Here is a 20,199-nt window from a genome sequence, read left to right on the forward strand (position 1 = left end):
AGCAGTAGTCTAGAAAGAAATCCCCTAACAGGAGATGGCTATCATGGTACCAGGTTATCGTGCTGGGGGTGGGGGGCATGCAGTAGACAAGGGGTGTTTTGATGTCAGTGAGGAATCATATATCATGGTCTTTCCTAGGATCGTGGAGGAGGAATCCAGGAGGAGCCTGTGGGCTGGAGACTCATACCGTTAGGTAAATCCCCAAGTAGATAAACTGATCCTGTCTATAAGTTGCTAATGTGTGAATTCATGTCACTCTAGAAAGAAGTCTATTGGGTAAGGGGAAGAATTTCAAACCTGACCTTCTTCCCTGGGTGGTCAGTATTTTTACTCAATAATTTGGGAGGTCAAATTAATGATGAAATGGAGCTGTGAGGGAGAGGGAATCCACTGAATGATAAAAACAAATTAAAAAAAGGTTTGACCCATCATTTCAGCCTTCCCAGTCTAAGAGGGGTAGCTCAACATGAAGAAAACTCACGTAAGCAAAGCACAAGAATAGGATGTTGAAAATGTGGATTCATAACTGCATGTGTGAAAAAGACCTAGAAGCTTTATTGTAGTTACAGTAAATACTGTGTGAGTCAGCAGCATGAGGGAGCTGGAATAAAACAGCTAATCTACTATTGAGCAACATAAATAGAAGTATAATGTCTGGGACAAAGATGGTGATAATGAACCTCAACTCTGACTCTTCAGACCACACCTGTGGTTTTGTTTTTAGTTCTGTGCATCCTCTTTTGAAAGTGACATAAACAAACAAGACTATGGATGATTGGAACCGAGTAGGAAGAGGGTAGAGACTCAAAACAATGTAATCTAAACAGCAGAGGAAAAGTGGGGCTGTTTAGTTTTTCATAAAGGAAAACTTAGTAGAAAGGAGAAGAGGTGAAATAAAGGTGTTTGTGAACATTTGAATGGCTATCATGCAGAAGAGGCATTAGACCAGCTAATTTAACTGAAGGGTGAAACTAGAGACAGTGCTGACTTCCAGAAAGGACAGGTTTCAGTTCAATGTTGGAAAGAACTCAGTGAATTGAAAGCATACATATATATATACACACACACACACACATATATATATGTACACACACACGCACACATATATATTTATCTATGTATAAAATAAATATATATTTAATTTATACATGTATAAAATAAATGTATATATTTAAGATTTATTTATTTATTTATTTGAGAGAGGGGTGGAGAGGAGCAGTAGGAGAAGGAGAAAGAGAATCTTAGCAAACTGCACGGAGCTTGGAGCCCAATGCAGGGCTTGATCCCATGATCCAGAGATCACCACCTGAGCAGAAACCAAGTGTAGGCCTTCAGGCATTGATATTTACTAGAATAACTTGGTAAACTGCTTGATGTCTCCTAGTTTCAGTTGCTGATGGAGGAGAACTAACTTTACTAGAAGGTGTGTTTGGAATATTAGAGAAAATCTATGTAAATTTCTTGACATATTCTGAAATGTTGTGCTCGCAAAATATTGAATGTGCATTGCAGGAAGTATGTATCATTGACACATGTACACGAACATATTTCTGATTGGTGGAGAAGCTTATATTGACCTAGATCTCAAGATACCCATCTGAAAGCCTTTCAAAAGTAAGAACTTAAATTTGTTCTTATCAAAGATTTCCCTTAACTTTCTTATATCATGAAAGATAAGATCATAAGAATTTGCCTATGTATAATGTTCTTGGAATTTTCCAAGTGAATCATCAGTTTTTACATGGGGGTTTTAAATACAGCATTGTAGGGATGCCTGGGTGGCTCAGTCAGTTACGTTATTGCCTTCAGCTCAGGTCATGATCCCAGAGTCCTGGAATCAAGCCCTGCATCAGGATTCCTGCTCAGTGAGGAGCCTGCTTCTCCCTCTCCTTCTGCTGCTCCTTCTGCTTCTGCTCTCTCTATCAAATAAATACATAAATAAAATCTTAAAAAAAAATGACATTGTAAATTTTTTTTTTTTTAAAGATTTTATTTATTTATTTGACAGAGAGAGATCACAAGTAGGCAGAGAGGCAGGCAGAGAGAGCGAGAGGGAAGCAGGCTCCCTTCAGGGCAGAGAGCCGGATGTGGGACTCGATCCCAGGACCCCGAGATCATGACCTGAGCCGAAGGCAGCGGCTTAAACCACTGAGCCACCCAGGCGCCCCCAACATTGTAAATTTTGATAGTCAAAACAAAAAAGTTGAAAACTAAGTTGAGTTCAATCTACTACAAGCCTAGAATAAAATATCTCAATTTTCATCTTTTCCTATGAGCCTCCATTCTCCAAAGCATCTTTTATAAATCAAGGTGTTTTCTGGACTAGGGCAGATATCTTCTCTGAAGGATTATAGAGATCAATATTCTCACACCCAGTCAAGTGGAATAAGATAAATTCCATTTTATAGCTGGAAAAACTGAGATTATGCCAGCAGTAAAATTTATCGAACGCCTCACATATGTTGAGTGCTGGGTCAGGTGCTTTGTTTTGTTTCCTACAGTCCTAGCAACAACGCCAGTCGAAGCAAGTATTATTTTATTTTCAGTCATGGGTGAGGCACCAAGGCTGGAGGACAGAAATCTCCGTAAGAACACAGATTGTGCCTCTCTTATGACTGCGCTCACCTGGGGCCCACTATAGTGTCTGGCATATTAGGGACACAAGAAATATTTGGGGCGCCTGTGTGGCTCAATAGGTTAAGCATCTGCTTTCGGCTCAGGTCATGATCCCACAGTCCTGGAATCGAGCCCGGCATCAGGCTCCTTGCTTAGTGGGGAGTCTGCTTCTCCCTCTCCTATGCCTGCCGCTCATCCTGCTTGTGCTCTCTGTCTTTCTCTTTCTGACAAATAATAAAATATTTTTAAAAATTAGAAAAAGAAACATTGTTGAATTAATAGATGAATGAACAAATGAGAACCTGGGATCTCAGAAAGAACAAGCAAACTGACTGAGGTCATAAATTACTGTAAGGGGTGAAGAGCGGCCCATTCAGGTCCCTGACTCACTTCTCAGCACTGAATCAGGTGTACAGATGATAATATGCATTTTCATACCGAAAACCGATTTAACGACTGGTAACTGACATCAGGTAAACCTGAGATACATTATTTTTACAGATTTTTGTCTTCCGCAGGTATATTATTTTATATTTGCATTTTAAGAAGCCTGTTTCCTACAAGTTAATTCCACTATTTTTACTGTCTCAGATACTATTTTTAGTATATTTCTCTGATTCTGAAAACAACACATGGGGGACCGAATCAAATTATGTAGACTTGGCTTTGAATCCCGACTCTACCATAGACAGCTAAGTGATCTTAGGCGAGCTACCTGTGGAGGTAATACTTCCTACCTAGGTTCTTCCTTTTTTTTTTTTTAATTTGGTCAGAAGTAAAAGATAATATGCACAATTTTCTTGGCATAATGTCTTGCACATTATAAACATTCAACACATATTAAACCAGTAATGCTGAAACATTAATAATATATGCTTATTGCAAAAACCTTGGAAAACACAATAATATTGAAAAGAAAATAATGAGACACTCATAGTCACGTCCTCAGAGATTACTGCAGTTAGTAATTTGTTGTGTTTTCCTCTACAAATGTTGTGTGCATTTTTGGATAGTCGGGATAGCACGGCATATATAGTTTCATGAACGGCTCTTTTTGTTTTCACCTCAGCAGGAGACTAATTTGATTAAGAGATAAAAGCTGAAAAAAAGTCAGGAGTGCCTTCCACACTAGAGCATTTTGATGCTATGTTCACAGACCCCAAATGCGCACTTCTTTGTGTTTTAAATTACTTTTCTGCTCAAGGAGTGATGAAGTTGAAGTGTTGCTCCCTGGGATATCTGGAAGGCAGTAATTATTCTGCTCTCTAATTGAAGAATAAATGTCCGGTTTTACTCTGTGCTTTTTCCAGGCCTGTGCTAATCAGGATGCTGGATCTTGGAGCTTTAAGATAATTAGTGATGGACATTTTGCTCTGGTTGTTAAATAGCCTTCCCTTTCCTTTGCAATGCTTTCTCATTAGTAATCAAAAGAGAAATTGCATCAGAAAAGCTGAAGATACATTTATATGGTTCAAATGCCACAACCGATTTGAGAATTACTCAAGAACCTGCGGGTGTTTGGAAACACTTGGAAACCAGGTGTGCTTGTAAAGATGACAGAAGGATCGTCTTTAACAAGGGACACACTCATGCAAGGGGCTGATGGCGAAATGTCACCTGGCGGCTTTCTTCCTGGCTGTCTGTTTCTCAGAGTGACTGAAACAGGACTCAGCTAAGGTCAGGGACTGTGAGGGGTTGATGAATTGCTGCTTTTGGATCTCACCTCATCTGAGGTGAAGGCACTGTCTTGTCAAAATTAACTCTTATTATTCTCAGGAGAGAGAGGGAGAGAGATCGAGGCAGTCACTGAATTCTCAGAGCACAAATACTATGGACTATAACTAGCTAAGAAAAAAATCAGAAGCAGATAGAAGTAAGAAGCTGTATTCCTGGTTGGAGTAGATTGTTTAAATTATCACCCTCACCATCACCATTTAGCATGTATGAAAGAGTGGGGAAAGAGGGACACTTGATTTTCCTGTCAAGCTGGTAGATGGAGTAGCACGTTATGGCTTGAGTTGTGTCTCCAAAAAGATATGCTTGAATCCGTACCCCAGGTATCTGTGAATGTGATCTTATCTGGAAGTAGGGTCATTGAAGATGTAATCAAGTTAAGATGAGGTCATGCTAGATGGGGTAGGGGCTAAGTCCAATGACTGGTATCCATATCAGAATGCCATGTGAAGGGTGCCTGGGTGGCTCAGTTGGTTGGGCCACTGCCTTCGGCTCAGGTCATAATCCCGGAGTCCTGGGATCGAGTCCCACATCGGGCTCCCAGCTCCATGGGGAGTCTCCCTCTGACCTCCCCTCTCATGCTCTCTCACTCTGTCTCTCTCTCAAATAAATAAATAAAATCTTAAAGAAAAAAAAAGAATGCCATGTGAAGGTGAAGATACACAGAGACATGCGAGGAAGCATGTCATGTGAAGACAGAGGTAGAAATCTGAGAGATGCAACTACAAGCCAAGGAACACCAAGGATTGCTGGGAGCCACACCCAGAAGCTAGGAAGAGACAAGAAAGTATCCTACCCAAGAGCCTTCAGAGGAAATGTTGCTCCACCGACACCTTAATTTTGTACATCTAGGCTTCAGAACTGTGAGGAAAATAAGTTTCTATTGTTTGAGGCCACCAAGTTTGTGGATATTTATTATGGCAGCCCTCGCAAACTAATACACAGTATATATAGGGTTGATCTCCATCTGTACTAAGAGCCCTAGAGCTCTTGTCTATGCTCAGACTGAGTTTTGTACTGCTTATTCTACATGGCCTACCACAGTGGAAAATGGAGAACCAGGGTTTCTCATAGCTTGGAGGGACATATGAGCACACACATCATCTCAGGATGGGTTTCCTCAGAAGCACAACCTGAGATGAGGATTTGTACAAGTAGTTTCTTTGAAGATGATCCAAGGAAGTGCTGATGAAGGAGTGGGGACGTGAGGTAGGCATGGGACAGAAGCAAATACAGGCCAAGTTGTTGACTAGTTTACACTGTGGGATACTAGGACACATCCCATTGGGGTACTCTGGGGGATAATCTAGAAGACACCTTAGACTTTTCCCCCCAGGAGAAGAGAGTTGAGGGATAAATACCTGGCTTTTCATCACGGATGTCCCTTTACTTCTTCCAGGAATTCTGTCCTTGCATATGTCCTTGAGTTCATGGCTTGCATTTTTAGTTTAATTTTTACCTCTGTGAGATCTACCTCTTAATCTTCATTTTTGAATTCTAAAATCATAATGGGAAGGATTTTTTTTAAAGATAAAAGCAAATCAAATCATATGTATTCTCTTACTTCTTTCTATGATAATACTGAAACCTTATAACCTATCCCTATTTATGCATCACTCTGGAGGAAGCCCCCCCCCGCCAGATGTGCCTCTCCACACACATTTCTGCATGAGAACCCTCCATGCAGCCTTTGTCTACAATGTGGGCAGCTGTGCATAGTACCTGGGGAGGTTAAGAGACTAGATCTTCAAAAGGTAGCTGTGAGGTCAAATTTCCATATATTTCGAGTCTGTGTAAAGCTAGGCAGTGTAATGCTTTTGAGGATTTGAATTTGCAAACACCTTTCTGAGTGGGAAAGCCTATTTAGTTGATCTTTTCAGAAATAAGATTTTCAGCCTTATTTTTAGTTGCTGAGTCAGAATGGCTGCTTTAGAAATGTAGTTTTAAGCCTTGGGTTTGACTTGGCAAAGAGAATATATAAGAAAGTTAGAAAAGATTATGTAATTCTTCCTCTAACCAAAGAAATGATGAATGTGTCCAGTGATATCAGGTTTTTGGGTTTTTGTTTTTGTTTTTGTTTTTGTTTTGGTAGGTATTCATACAGAAAGACTCAACCTGCAAGAATACACTGTCTCCACTCAGAGAACCTTCTGGGTATTGCAAATTTTGCAAAAAATTCAAAGCATGCAGGGGAGAGAAGTTTTATATCACCTCGAACAATAGCGACTGGCAATGGAACACCTGTCTAATGAATCTGGCTTTCATTCCAGCGGCAGCCATAGCAGCGAAACTTTCAAGGTGTGATGAATTATTATCCGCCATCTGTTTCACAAAATGTTAATTCTTCTTGAACCAAAATTACAGTCCAGCAAATGAGCTCTTAGCAAAGCAACAAGTCATCACTCATATGAGGCTACAGAGAGAACTTGAGCCGGAAATTATTAGTGCAAATGATTTGCCAGAAACAGAGTAGAATCTTATTAAAGACCAGAGAAAATGGTCAATTAGATAATGAGACATGAAATAAGCAGTCAGTGATGGGAAGAGGGGGAAATAGTATCAACAGACGTTAAACTAGAGGATGTTTCTCATTCTGTTCTATCCTTGAGGAAATAATGACTAACTGTACTCTATAAAGATTTCCATGTGGCTCTAGTGCAGAGTGTTGTGTGAATAGTGACCCAGAGTTGTGAAACATAGTTGTCCAGGTTTTTCTTTGTTTTGAGATTGTAGTGAGATCATTGTGTAGAGCGCATGTGTCTAAAACCGATTTCCTTACTTGTAGATGATGGGCAATTGAATTTGAGATGACTAGCACATTTTGGGTATATGCCATTTTTAAAAACTAATAAGTATTTGTGTGTGACATAATTCATAAATGTGTAGTATCTTTTAGAAATTGTACGAAATCTTTGGCTATTGGCACTGGTTGGGACTACTTTTACTTACAGGTTGTGGAATTAATCTATAGATGTATCTTATATAAATAGTATATACAGAGACCATGTTATATTGAACTATAACAGGTGATTTTAGATGTAATGTGTGGTCCACAAAATTCATTTGCAGAAGAGTTCTATTAAATCTCATTTGCGGATGTATTTTAAAATTGCAGGTTTTTCAAAGTAGGAAAGTTAACTGGTTATCTTGCATCTATTATTCTAAGCTGCTAAGTATAATATACAGTGTATTTAGTAGTTTTCCTTCAGCCATTTATTTGTCTGTAAATCTTTTATATTTTAAATAAAATTTGTGTCCTTTCTTTTAAATCTTCCTGAACTCTGCATACCACTGTTCTATTATGAATGCATAACAAACATAAAAGGAAATGAAATGGAAAATTGTCTAGGGTCTGGACTGTAATAATTCCTCCCTGAGAATTAGGATTAAGATTCTGAAAACCTTTGGGATGGGATAAGTTTGAGTTGAGAAACTACAGAGTATGTGCTGGAGAATATATGAATGGGTCTCAAGTATAGTTCTGAAAGCCATGATAAATATATACCTAAATCCAAGCCTGTGTCTACTTTATGTATACATTTATGTCTTATATTTATACCCACATATATAGCTATCTATATTGACATATTTATAGTCATTCAAACAATAGACATCACATTAAATGAACTTTATAAATTATATTTTATATACCTTAAATTTAGTGACCCATGAATTCAATACAATTAATTCCAATTTCTTTGATCTCCAGATGATTTCCTAAAATGTTTGCTAATGTTGCTTATGATTTTGGTGATAAATGAAGAAAACATGTATTTTTTCTGGGAAGAATTATCCTCTAATTCTTGGGTACCCAAGTTCTTAGGTTTTCTTCATTCTATTCTGAACTCTAAGTGGTGAGGTTTTTTTTTCTTGAGAAGGTTTACCTCCTCTCAGGTGCATTTGAATGGCACTGCATGAAGGGCCAAGAACTTAAAGACAAAAAAACATTGTGTGTTTGCTGATCAAATTATAACATACAGTTTATGTATAAAAAATTTGGGGGGAGTTAAAAAGGGTCATAGGGGAAAATAAGTCATTCATAATTCTATTATCCAAAAATAACCATTATTATTACCATTTTGGTATATGCCATTGAAACACAGTTTAAAATCTCTAGATGTCATCATTCTAAAATTCAAGCAGTAGTAATTATCTTAAATTGCACTGACATATGCTCCTGCTAGCTGATGTAAGATCCTGAGTCTTCTTCCATACCACATCATGTTATTTTGGACATGACCACGGGTGATCACGGCTTCTCAAACAAGCACGTTTTCCATACTCCAGGATCACCTGCAAAACAACTTCAGCAGTCTTGATATCTTTATCTTCCTTGATAAAATGCCAGTGCATTTTCTTCAGATCCTCCATAAGCCACAAAACCTTGAGGTGCCAGAATGGACGGAATGTTCTGAGTTTCTCACATTGCAGAGCTGTCATACTGTACTAAATTCCATGTCCCATCTTCTGCTTTCCAGGGCGCCCATGAAGAAATGCTTGGTCCTAATGCCTAATAGAGAATTTACAAAATTTTCTCTCTTTATCAGCATCTGTCATTTTTTAGTGCTCAAACACAAACGTTTGGGATCTGGGGAGCAACACCATGCTGTTTTTGGCACCTTTTATTTCTTCCCCTCTGCGTCTAGCAGGATGTTTTTCTTTCTGCATAATAATGTGAGCAAATAGATGCCTCGACTAGCCCTACCAGAACAGTCAGATATGCTGTCAGACCTAGGCTCAAGCTGAGATTCCCATGATACAGTTATTTTTGCTAGGACATTTTTTTTCCTTTGCAGTGGCAGGAAACATCACTCAAATGACCTTAAGTTATTTAAATTAAAAAAAAAAAAGGAAAAGTAAAGAAAGAAAAAGAAGTTTCCTTTTTCCAATTCTCAGTTTGCTTCTTTGCAAATAGTCGGCATGATGAACATGGGTAGACTGAGACACCTCTGCACCGAAACTGGCAAAATAAAAAATGAAAAACAAAACAAAACAAAAGATTAACAATTACAGCAAAAGGAGAAAAATTCCCTCAGCATTGGCTCTGACTAAGGTTTCAGTGAAGATTCTGATTGTCCTGGTTTAATATGTAATCGTCTTTCTAGCCAGAGGATTGATTACTCGGATTGGCTTTAGCCATGTTGGATACTGGGTTACAGCTGTGTTGCATGCCTACCTCAGAGCCAGAAGAGGGGTAGAGAGAGAATTAGGCCCATCGGTAATTATCTAGGACTACAAAAAATTAGAATCAGTGTGAAAGATTGGTTTCCAAAAAGATACTAGACAGACTACCCAAATATCTACTCTAATATTCAGATTTTGTTTGTGATTATAGGATGTGCAGGCAGGGTTTCAGTCAGCTTTATTTATTATTGTATCCTCAGTGTCATGCTACATATTTAAACAATTGTTTTTCACTTGGCACTCTATCCTGACTATTTTGCCGTGTGATGAAATGTATTTTCCTAACCTGATTTTAGTTGCTCTACAGCGTTCTGTTATTTAGATATATCATTATTTATTTAACCAGTACTTCATGTTGAATATTTATTCTGTCTGAATCTGAAGTGTTGCTTAAACCAAAGGCGTCATCCTGAGAGTTGCTACATCACCTACCTTGTTCTCTCTAGGGTTTCCTTCCCAGCCTTCTTGGAGCTGGGAGAGCTAGGTGAAACAAAGTCAATGACATTAAACATTATCATTTAGTGTATTATCTAGAGACATTCCTGTGTTTCTCTTTTACTCATACAATACCCTGATATCAGATGTGCAGGTTTTTTCCCCACCGTCCCAAGAAATTCTCTGACACCAACTGGGTGTCCTGCAATTTAATTCAATTGTGATACTAACAGGGGTAAGTGCACACCCCACAGGCTAAGGGCTCAGTTCCACAAGACTATCCCCAGGTCAGACGCCATTTGCAGTAGTAGGTCCCCAGGTTACTCATAACTTACATCCAACTTGGCTACAAATCAGAGATTCCCACCACCCTCTGTCTGGATTAGACCATTTGCTAGAAGGGCTCACCTAAACATATCTCCCCAGAACCCAGTATTACTGGCATTTTAACGGAAATGTTATTAAGTAGCCATGATCAATTATAAACTCCATTTCTAGACTATCTTCCTTCTCTGGAGAATGGGAGGGTGGGGCTGAAAGTTTCACCATCTAACTTGGTTTCTCTGGTGATCAGCCCCCATCCAGGATCCTGGGAAGAGTCACCAGTAGAACAAAATGTGTTCCTATCACCAAGGAAATTCCAAGGGATTTAGAAGCTTAGTGTCAGATGCTCAAGAAATTACAAAGGATTTCTATGTCAGGAACGGGGGCCAGAGACCAATATACATTTTTTCTATTATTTCACATTTACTACCTCTCTAGAAAAGAAACAACAAGTCTATACTCCCTAAGCACTTCTGAGCATGCTAGCCCTGTTCAATCCTATTTGGACATCTAAACTGTCCCTCTATGATGCTATACTTTGTGCTCAGTATAAAATTTCCTAAATCATGCCCAGGCCTTTTGCCAAAGTGGCGTTCCAGGCTCTGCCCTGATTCCTAATCACTTTGTTTGCATTTGTGTCTTCTAATTTTAATTTGTTAAAATGAGAAGTGGTGCCAATGTCTAGACTCCTTTCAACCCAAGAACCCAAGACGACAAATGCTTTGGGGCCTTCTCCTTTTAATGGCATTGTTTCCTCCTAAGGTCTTGCCAACTGTGTGAAACTATTATAGTTTTACTAACTAACGTTGGTATCCATTGTTTAATGTAGATTTCTCTTCTGTTCAGCATTACAAAAGAAAACATGACTGTTCCTTGAGTAATTCACTTTGAAAGTTTCCTTACATTTCCTTTCAAAATCATATCAGATTACTACAGCCTCATCCAAAAGTTCTCTGTGTCTCCATTCCTAAGATGTAAAATGAGAATGATAATAACACTTACCTCATAGGCCTGTTACCAACTTAAATGAGTTTGCAATATCGCCTACCACATACCGAGTGTTCAATAAATATCAGTTAAATAGTTATTACTCTTATTGCTAGACTGCTCTTCTCTAAGAATGGTTTTTATATTTTAGTATGAAGACACTGGGCTTAAGTGGGAAGGGCTTAGCTTTCTGAAAATAGAATCTATAGGCTATCAAAGATAAATTACTGCCTTGTGTAATAACAACTTATATAGGAAATTTGATTTGCTTCAGTATGTTCTGCACGATGCTGGTTCTTGTTTTCATGAACCATGAAATCATGTTGACCTCTTCTGTATCTTGACTATTCTATATGTGCTTACTTTTAAGGGAGCCAGATCTCTCTGTCACAGTTGCTGCTCAGTTTTTCTAATGGTGGGAGGGATGTTTTAAACTCTAATAGTCCTCGTTGGAGATGGGGTCCCCATGGTGTGGCCATCATGAGATTTCTGTTGTTAAATGATAAACTGACCCATATTAAAATTTTTTTTTTTTTGCACACTGGAAATAAATTTATTTATTTTTTTCAGCATAACAGTGTTCATTGTTTTTGCACAACACCCAGTGCTCCATGCAACACGTGCCCTCCCTATTACCCACCACCTTGTTCCCCCAACCTCCCACCCCCGCCCCTTCAAAACCCTCAGGTTGTTTTTCAGAGTCCATAGTCTCTTATGGTTCACCTCCCCTTCCAATTTTTCTTTTTATAAACATATAATGTATTTTTATCCCCAGGGGTACAGGTCTGTGAATCACCACTCACGATAGCACATACCCTCCCCAATGTCCATAACCCCCTCCCCTTCTCCCAACCCCACCTCCACCCAGCAACCCCCAGTTTGTTTTGTGAGATTAAGAGTCATTTATGGTTTGTCTCCCTCCCAATCCCATCTTGTTTCATTTATTCTTCTCCTATCCCCCTAACCCCCCATGTTGAATCTCCATGTCCTCATATCAGGGAGATCATATGATAGTTGTCTTTCTCCGATTGACTTATTTCACTAAGCATATTAAAATTTTTAAGACCTTATTTGAGTAAAAATATATTCAAATCCAGAAGCATTAAATCTAGCAGAGAGAAAGGAGCTCTCAGAAGCTCTAGAAAATGAAGGACTTTTAGAGGGAGAAGGGAAGTGGGAACAAGGAAGTTATCCTAGGCAAAAACAAACAAACAAAAAAACAGTTGGTTATTACAAGGATAATTTCATTTAGGGGATGGCAGGGGTCTATTAGGCAGATTCTTTAACTAGTGTTTCTTAGAACATTCTTTTTTTTTTTAAAGATTTTATTTATTTATTTGACAGAGAGAAAGGAGAAAGAGATCACAAGTAGGCAGAGAGGCAGGCAGAGAGAGAGGGGGAAGCAGGCTCCCTGCTGAGCAGAGAGCCAGATGCGGGGCTCGATCCCAGGACCCTGAGATCATGACCTGAGCCGAAGGCAGCGGCTTAACCCACTGAGCCACCCAGACACCCCTCTTAGAACATTCTTACTTGACTGGTTTAAGATTCCATTTCTGGGACAGCCAAAACTCTTAAGTCTTGGTTTTGGTGATGTGGTGCTCAGCATAAGTGCCTCCATTTTGGGCCTTTTGTCTTGTTTGCTTAACACTGTGTAATACCATTAAACTTGAAAGCTGGAGATGATAAGTCCCACTGTCTTTATATTCAGTTCATGTCCAGTGTTTTCTGGTCTTCTAAAGCTCTGCATAATAATAATGTATTTTCACCAGATTAAGAGCTGTCACTGACTGGGGAGTTGGCAGGAGGTGGAAGAGCAAGCCCTGGAAGTCAATGATCCAGAGACGCTTCCCACCTCAGGAAGTCACAGAACAAAGCAATGGTTGCCTGGAGTGATGGATCCAATGTGCATGTCGTTGTGGAAAAGACAGGGAAAATTCCATATGCCCTCCATGAGAAAATACTTTTTTTCTTAAAGGTGAGCTCAAGGACAGAGGTACTGCCTTAAAATCTTCACACCTCTGGCACCTAACTGTAATCAAATGCCTCCTGTTGACCAGGACTGTGGCAAGGACTTACCTGTTCTCACTGAATTCCCCTCACAGCCCGAGAGGTAGGCATCATTGGACTCACTGAAGAGCCAGAGGGAGAGAAGCTCTATGTGGTTAAATAGAAAGTGGCAAAATGAGAAGACATGTTCAGGTCTGTTTGAATACAAGGCCTTGACAGGTATGAGGCAGGCCAGCACTGTGGGCTCTGGAGCTAGACTGCCTGAGCTGAAATCCTGACTCTGTCATTGACTAGCTGTGTGACCTTTGGCCAGTCACTTCATCTTTCTGCTTCTCCATCCCCAAGGTGAAAATGGGGATGATAATACTTGCCTCATAGAGCTGTTACCACCTTAAAGAAGTTTACAGTATTGCCTGACAAATACCAATGGTTCAAGAACTTTTAGCTAAAATAACTATTATTATAATTATTGCAATACTGTTCTTCACTAAGGTTTTTATATTTTAGTCTGGGGGTACTGGACTTAATAAATGGGAGGTAGCGAGAACTCTGAAAACAGAACATGCAGAATATCAAAGATAAAATTACTGCTTGGCCTCCCCTATTAACCCTTAATATCTTTCCTTTAATTATGTTTAGGTCTTTCTCTGGCTCAATTTGAGTCTTTCCCTAGAAAGAGACAGAATGCACTAAAACTCTTTCTGGGTATTAGTTTTGACACCAAACAGTGTGTCTGTCTATAGGAAGTCATAATGCATGGAAGATTTCATTTTAAGAGTATAACTGATCCAACAAAGGAAAAGCACAGCAGCGATACCCACTTGCTAACATTTTTAGATTTCTGTTTCCCAAGATAAATATATAATTCTGAATATTTTAATCCATTAAGATTTTCATTTTATAAAATGCTGAATAAATTATGTATTTTCTATACAGAGAAGCTTGTAGAATCCAATACATTCAATCTGATTTTTTTTTTCCTTAAGTAATGGTTGGGTAAGATTAAAATGAAAATGTCCTTTTCTTTTAGGCAAAGTAGAAATTTATACTTATTGTAACTTCTTGTATGGCCGAATTAATTTTGTCCTTCAAGTTCACTACTCAGTGGTAAATCTAGAGACACATGGTGTTGATCATTTCTTTTAGGATTTACAACTGTTCTGTGGGTGTGGTTGGGTATTAAGAGAATGTGTGGGCAGTGAGATAGGTTGCTATATTTTATATATTTTGTTTCTTTCATTTGAAACATATTTTTAGAAGTGCACAGATATGTTGTACTTTTAAAAGATATGAAAAGTATTCTTTATATCCAGAAAAAGTATGTTGGGGAAAATCATAACCAGGTGTTGCTTTTTAAAATGAGTTTTAGAAATTTCCTTGTGGCTCCAGTAGGTTTCTCCACTCTAAAGTTACTCCTCTTCCTCCTGGAAGAAAGGAAATCAATAGGCACAGTCCATACTTAGTGGGTGGGATATTAGACTCGACCTCTTTGCAGAATATCCTCATGACTATTTGGAATTTTTCTGCTGGGGAAATTTGTCTATTTCCCCCAATTTATTTATTCAGTCACTTCTATCAATACGGATTCATGACTACTCATGGGTGTTTATTTTACTCAGTATTAACTTATTAATTTTTGTTGCTCATATTGTTCCAACTTTGTTGCTCAGAATTCCATTGGGGGGCTCTTTCAGTTGCTCCCAGATCCCTTGACTTACCTTCATCATTTTTTAAAGCACGTCCTTAACTTTCTGATATGATAAGAGACTCCAGGCTCATCTCACGTATTTCTTGTCACAGTCTAGAATCAGCCTTTTCTCCCAGGAGCTCTAGCTCCTTTTATTGAAGGATAATATTTAAAACCAAGATATGGGGCATCTGGATGGCTCAGTGGGTTAAAGCCTCTGCCTTCAGTTGGGGTCATGATCTCAGGGTCCTGGGATTGAGCCCCGCGTTGGGCTCTCTGCTCGGCATGGGGCCTGCTTCCCTCCTCTCTCTCTCTCTCTGCCTGCTTCTCTGCCTACTTGTGATCTCTGTCTGTTAAATAAAATCTTAAAAAAAACAAAAAACCAAAAAAACAAAAAAAAAGATCTGGGTGTTGGCTATCCTCTTCTATACTGGGCTCTCTCAGTTGAAAGAACAAGGACTTACATGTATGTATTCTAACTAATATATATACATGTACCTAAAAATGCTTGTATATGTAACAGACTACATATGATACAGTTCATCTAATGAGTTCATTCTGATGTTTCCAGCTCTAATCCATTACTGCATGGACCATTCTAGTTCTTTTCCCTTGCTTATTTCTCGGTCCCCCTTCCACCATCTGCCATCCATTTATCTAATTGTTAAATTCCAGTGTACATAGAGAGGGCTTTCAGAATCGTTAACCCATATTCCAATGGGAAAAAAGTTTCATCAGCTAGAGCTTATGTACAATTCCTATTGCCTTTAATCTTACAAACTCTATTCATTTCCAGAGTTACTTAGGTCAGCATCTTATTCCCCTACCCACTTCAGTGAGGTTGTTTCATATGTTTGTAAGATATTTAGATACTTTTGTCTATCCTGTATTCTCTGTTGGGATCCCATGACCTCCTAAATTGATTTTTTTTTAAAGTTTATACATTGACCTCTTTGTGTTGCATAGTTCTATGGGCTTTGTCAAGTGCTTTAATGTCTTGTATTTGCCATTACAGTATCAGTACAGAATAGCTGCTACCCTAAAAAATAATCCCTTGTGCTTTACCTATTCAATCACCTCTGCCCACAAGTCCTTGGTAACCACTGATCTGTTTACTGTTCCTAAAATTTTGCCCTCTTTAGGCTGTCATGTAATTGGAACCACACAGTATAGCTTTTTCAGACTGGCTTTTTTCACTTATTAGTGTGCATTAAAATTCATCCATGTCTTTTTGTTGCTTGGTAGCTCTTTTCATTGTAGAATACACTCCATTTTATGCCTATACCGCAGTTTATTCTAATGGAAGGCATCTCGGTTGCTCCCAGTTTTTGTTGGTTATAAATAAAGTTGCTGTTAACATTCATATTGGTTTTTGCATGGACATAGACTTTCAGACCAGGTGGGAAAATACCTACAAGAGCAATTGTTGAGTTGTATGGTAAAATGACATTGAGTTTTGCAAGAAACTGCGCAACTCTCTTCCAAACTGGTGGGTCATTTTTGCATTCCTGTCAATAGTACATGAAAGATCCTGTTGCTCTATATCCTCCTCAGTTTTTGGTATTGTCAGTTTCTGGGTTTAGCTGTTCTAATAGGTATTCAGTGGTTTCATATTGCTGTCTTAATTTGAAATTTCCTAATGACAAATGAAGTTGAGAGTTACTCATGTGCTATTTGCCATCTGTATGTCTTCTTTGAGGAGATGTCTGTTCAGGTCTTTTGTCCATATTTTTTCGTTGAGATGTTTATTTTATTTTATTTTTTTAAAATTTTATTTATTTATTTCACAGACAGAGATCACAAGTAGGCAGAGAGGCAGGCAGATGATGTTTAAAGTTTTTTTGTTGTTGTTGACTTTTAAGAGTTCTTTGTATATTTTGGATATACGTTCTTTTTTTTTTTTAAAGATTTATTTATTTGACAGACAAAGATCACAATTAGGCAGAGAGGCAAGCAGAGAGAGAGGAGGAAGCAGGCTCCCTGCTGAGCAGAGAGCCCGATGTGAGGCTTGATCCCAGGACCCTGGGATCATGATCTGAGCTGAAGGCAGAGGCTTTAACCCACTGAGCCACCCAGGCGCCCCTGGATACACGTTCTTAATTAAATATGTGTTTTGCAAATATTTGCTCCTTGCTTGTGGCCTGTATTTTCATTTGCTCAGGAGTGTCTTTCCCAAAGGAACAAACTTTTAATTCTCATAAAGCCCAGCTTATCGAATTTTCTTTTGTGGATATACTATTGCTATGTGCTTAAAGACTCATCACCAAACCTATCGCTGCACAGAGTTTCCCGGTTTTCATCAAGAAGTTTTATATCTTTGCATTTTACATATCGGTTTATTATACATTTTGAATTAATTTTTGTGTAAAGTGTAAGATCCATGTCTAGGTTTATTTATTTTTTCACAGGGATAGCCAATTATTCTGGCACCACTTATTGAAAAGTCTATTTTTTTTTTCTATTGAATTGTCTTTGCTCCTCTGTCAGAGTTTAGTTAACTATATTTGTACGGGTATCATCTGGGCTCTTACTTATGTTCCACTGTTCAATGTATCCCTTTGCCAAGACCATGCTATTTTAATTACTGCAGCCTTATAATAAGTCTTGAAATAGAGTAGTGTTAGTCTTCCAATGTTGTTCTTACTCTTCTTCAGTATTGTGTTGGTTGTTCTAGGTCTTTGCCTTTCCATATAAAATTTTAGAACCAGTTTTTTGATATTTACAAAACATATTGCTGGAATTTTGGTTGAGATTGCATTATATATTTAGATTAAGTTGGGAAGAATTGATTTCTTAATTAGCAACATTGAACTTCAAATCCATGAACATGTATTTTTGCTCCATTTAATTAGATTTTTCATTTTTCAAATCACTTGTTTCATAGTTTTTTGTATATAGGTCCTGCACATATTTTGTTAGATTTGATCCTAAATATTTCGTTTTTAGAGCATTCTATTGTAAATGGTATTGTCTTATTAATTTCAAGTTCCAGTTGTTTATTGCTGGGATCCATAGAGAAAAACAATTGACTTTTGTGCATTAACTTCATATTCTGTGGCTTCACTGTACTTACTTTTTGGTCCTAGGAGTATTTTTGTTCACTCATTTAGATTTTCTACAAAAAAAAAAATCTCATTATTTGAACAGAGACAATTTTATTTCTTTCTTTTAAATCTGCATACCTTTGATTTTCTTTTCTTATTTTATTCCACTGATTAGTACTTACAGTACAACACTGAATTGGAATGATAAAAGAGAAATCCTTGCCTCATTCCCAGTCTTGGATGAGGGCAAATGATCAGTATTGAATTCACCACTAAATATTATGTTAACTTGTGTTTTTGTAAATGTTATTGAGTTGAGGAGTTTCCCTTTTATTCCTAGTTTGCTGAATGTATTTTTTTTTATTGTAAATGTTATTGAGTTGAGGAGTTTCCCTTTTATTCCTAGTTTGCTGAATGTATTTTTTTTTTTTTTAAGTTTTTAATGGGGGGTTGGTGCCTGGGTAGCTCAGTTGGCTAAGTGTCTGACTGTTGATTTCTGCTCATGATCTCAGGGTCATGTGATTGAGCCCCTCTTGGGCTTTACACTCAGTGCAAAGCCTGCTTATCGCTCTCCCTCTGCTCCTCCCACAACCCCCCCCCCAAATAAAGAAATACAAAAAAATCTTTTAAACGATCATTAATGGGGGCACCTAGGTGGCTCAGTGGGTTAAGCCTCTGCCTTCAGCTCAGGTCATGATCCCAGGGTCCTGGGATCAAGTCCTGCATCAGGCTCTCTGCTCGGCAGGGAGCCTGTTTTCTCCTCTCTCTCTCTCTCTGCCTACTTGTGATCTCTCTCTGTCAAATAAATAAAATCTTTAAAAAAATCATTAATTGGTGTTGAATTTTGTCAAAGGCTTTTTTCTGTGCCAGTTGGAATGATTGTATTATTTTCCTTTTGTAGTGTGTTGATTTGGTGGATTATATTGATGGATTTTAGAGTGTTGAGTGGGCCTTGTTTATTTGGAATAAATACTAGTTGGTCTTGGTGTAGAGTTCTTCTTACACATTGTCAGATTCAATTTGGTAATATTTTGTTGAGGTTTTTTGTATCCATATTGGTATGTAGTTTTTGTTTCTTGTAATATCTTTATCTCCTCCTTGGTATTAAAGTAATGCTTTTGAATAAATTAAGAAATATTCCCTTTGCTTCTATTTTCTTTAGGAGATCAGTGTCATATTGAAGTTTGGTTTTGATGCTTGTTTTGTCTCCTCAGACTGTTTCTTCTTCCCTTTTGGTGTGACTTGGAATTTTTCTTGGAAGCTATTTATGTCATATTGGATAAGAGGAACTGAGGGAAACAGGCTCCTACTGTGAGGATTTATGTCAATATGGAGTTGGGCTATATTTGTTGTTGCTAAAGATGCCAGACGCTTTAAACTCCTCTGATATTCTCGTTTCTTGTCTCCTCTTGACTTTACGTTTCCCAAAATACTTCTCAGAAAGATTCTGTGTCTTGTAGTTCTTTCAGCTGTAATCCAGTTACTCTGAGGTCCACTGAGACATTGAAGTCTCCTTGGTGTGGTGATAGCCTATGTCTATGGCCTGAGATAGATCTAGATTTAGATAGAAATATGTATATAATTTTTAAAAAATAGCTTCTTCCCTCTTCCTATCTCCCTGAGGTGAGACAGAAAGGCTGGTTGGTGCTGGAGTCCCAGGGCTCTGAAAAAAACCTCTGGAAAAGTCTTTCCTTTTGGAAAGTAAACCTTTGTTATACAGCAAACTCTGGGTGTATTTCACAAGGATTCCTTTTTTCCCCCTGCCAGAGAGACACAAGAGAATTTTCAGATTCTTTAAAATTACTGTGTAAGTGTTTCTATAAGTTTAGAGTTCCAGTGGCTTCTGCTCCAGAAAGGGGAGATTTTTGTTCATGACTCTGAATTTTTGTTTCTTAGGATTTGGGAGTAATGGGTTGTCCTAAAAACTCAGTTCTTTCATGAGTTCTAAAAAGTCATTGGCTTTCAGTTTGTTCAGCTTTTCCTGTTATAAAAATGGAGTGAAGAATTCCAGGTTCTTCACATGTCATGGCTGAAACTATAAGTCCATTTCTAAATGACCTATTTCTTTTATTCTATTAATGTTTAATCTGTTGCTTCTTCATAGGGCATGGCATATTTTTCTTGTGTGTTCCCCTTTTTCTCCCCCTCCCTTCCAACTCCCTGTCACTACCTGTACACATA

The sequence above is a fragment of the Meles meles genome, chromosome 6 (assembly GCF_922984935.1).
Source record: "Meles meles chromosome 6, mMelMel3.1 paternal haplotype, whole genome shotgun sequence".
NCBI classification, from domain to species: domain Eukaryota; kingdom Metazoa; phylum Chordata; class Mammalia; order Carnivora; family Mustelidae; genus Meles; species Meles meles.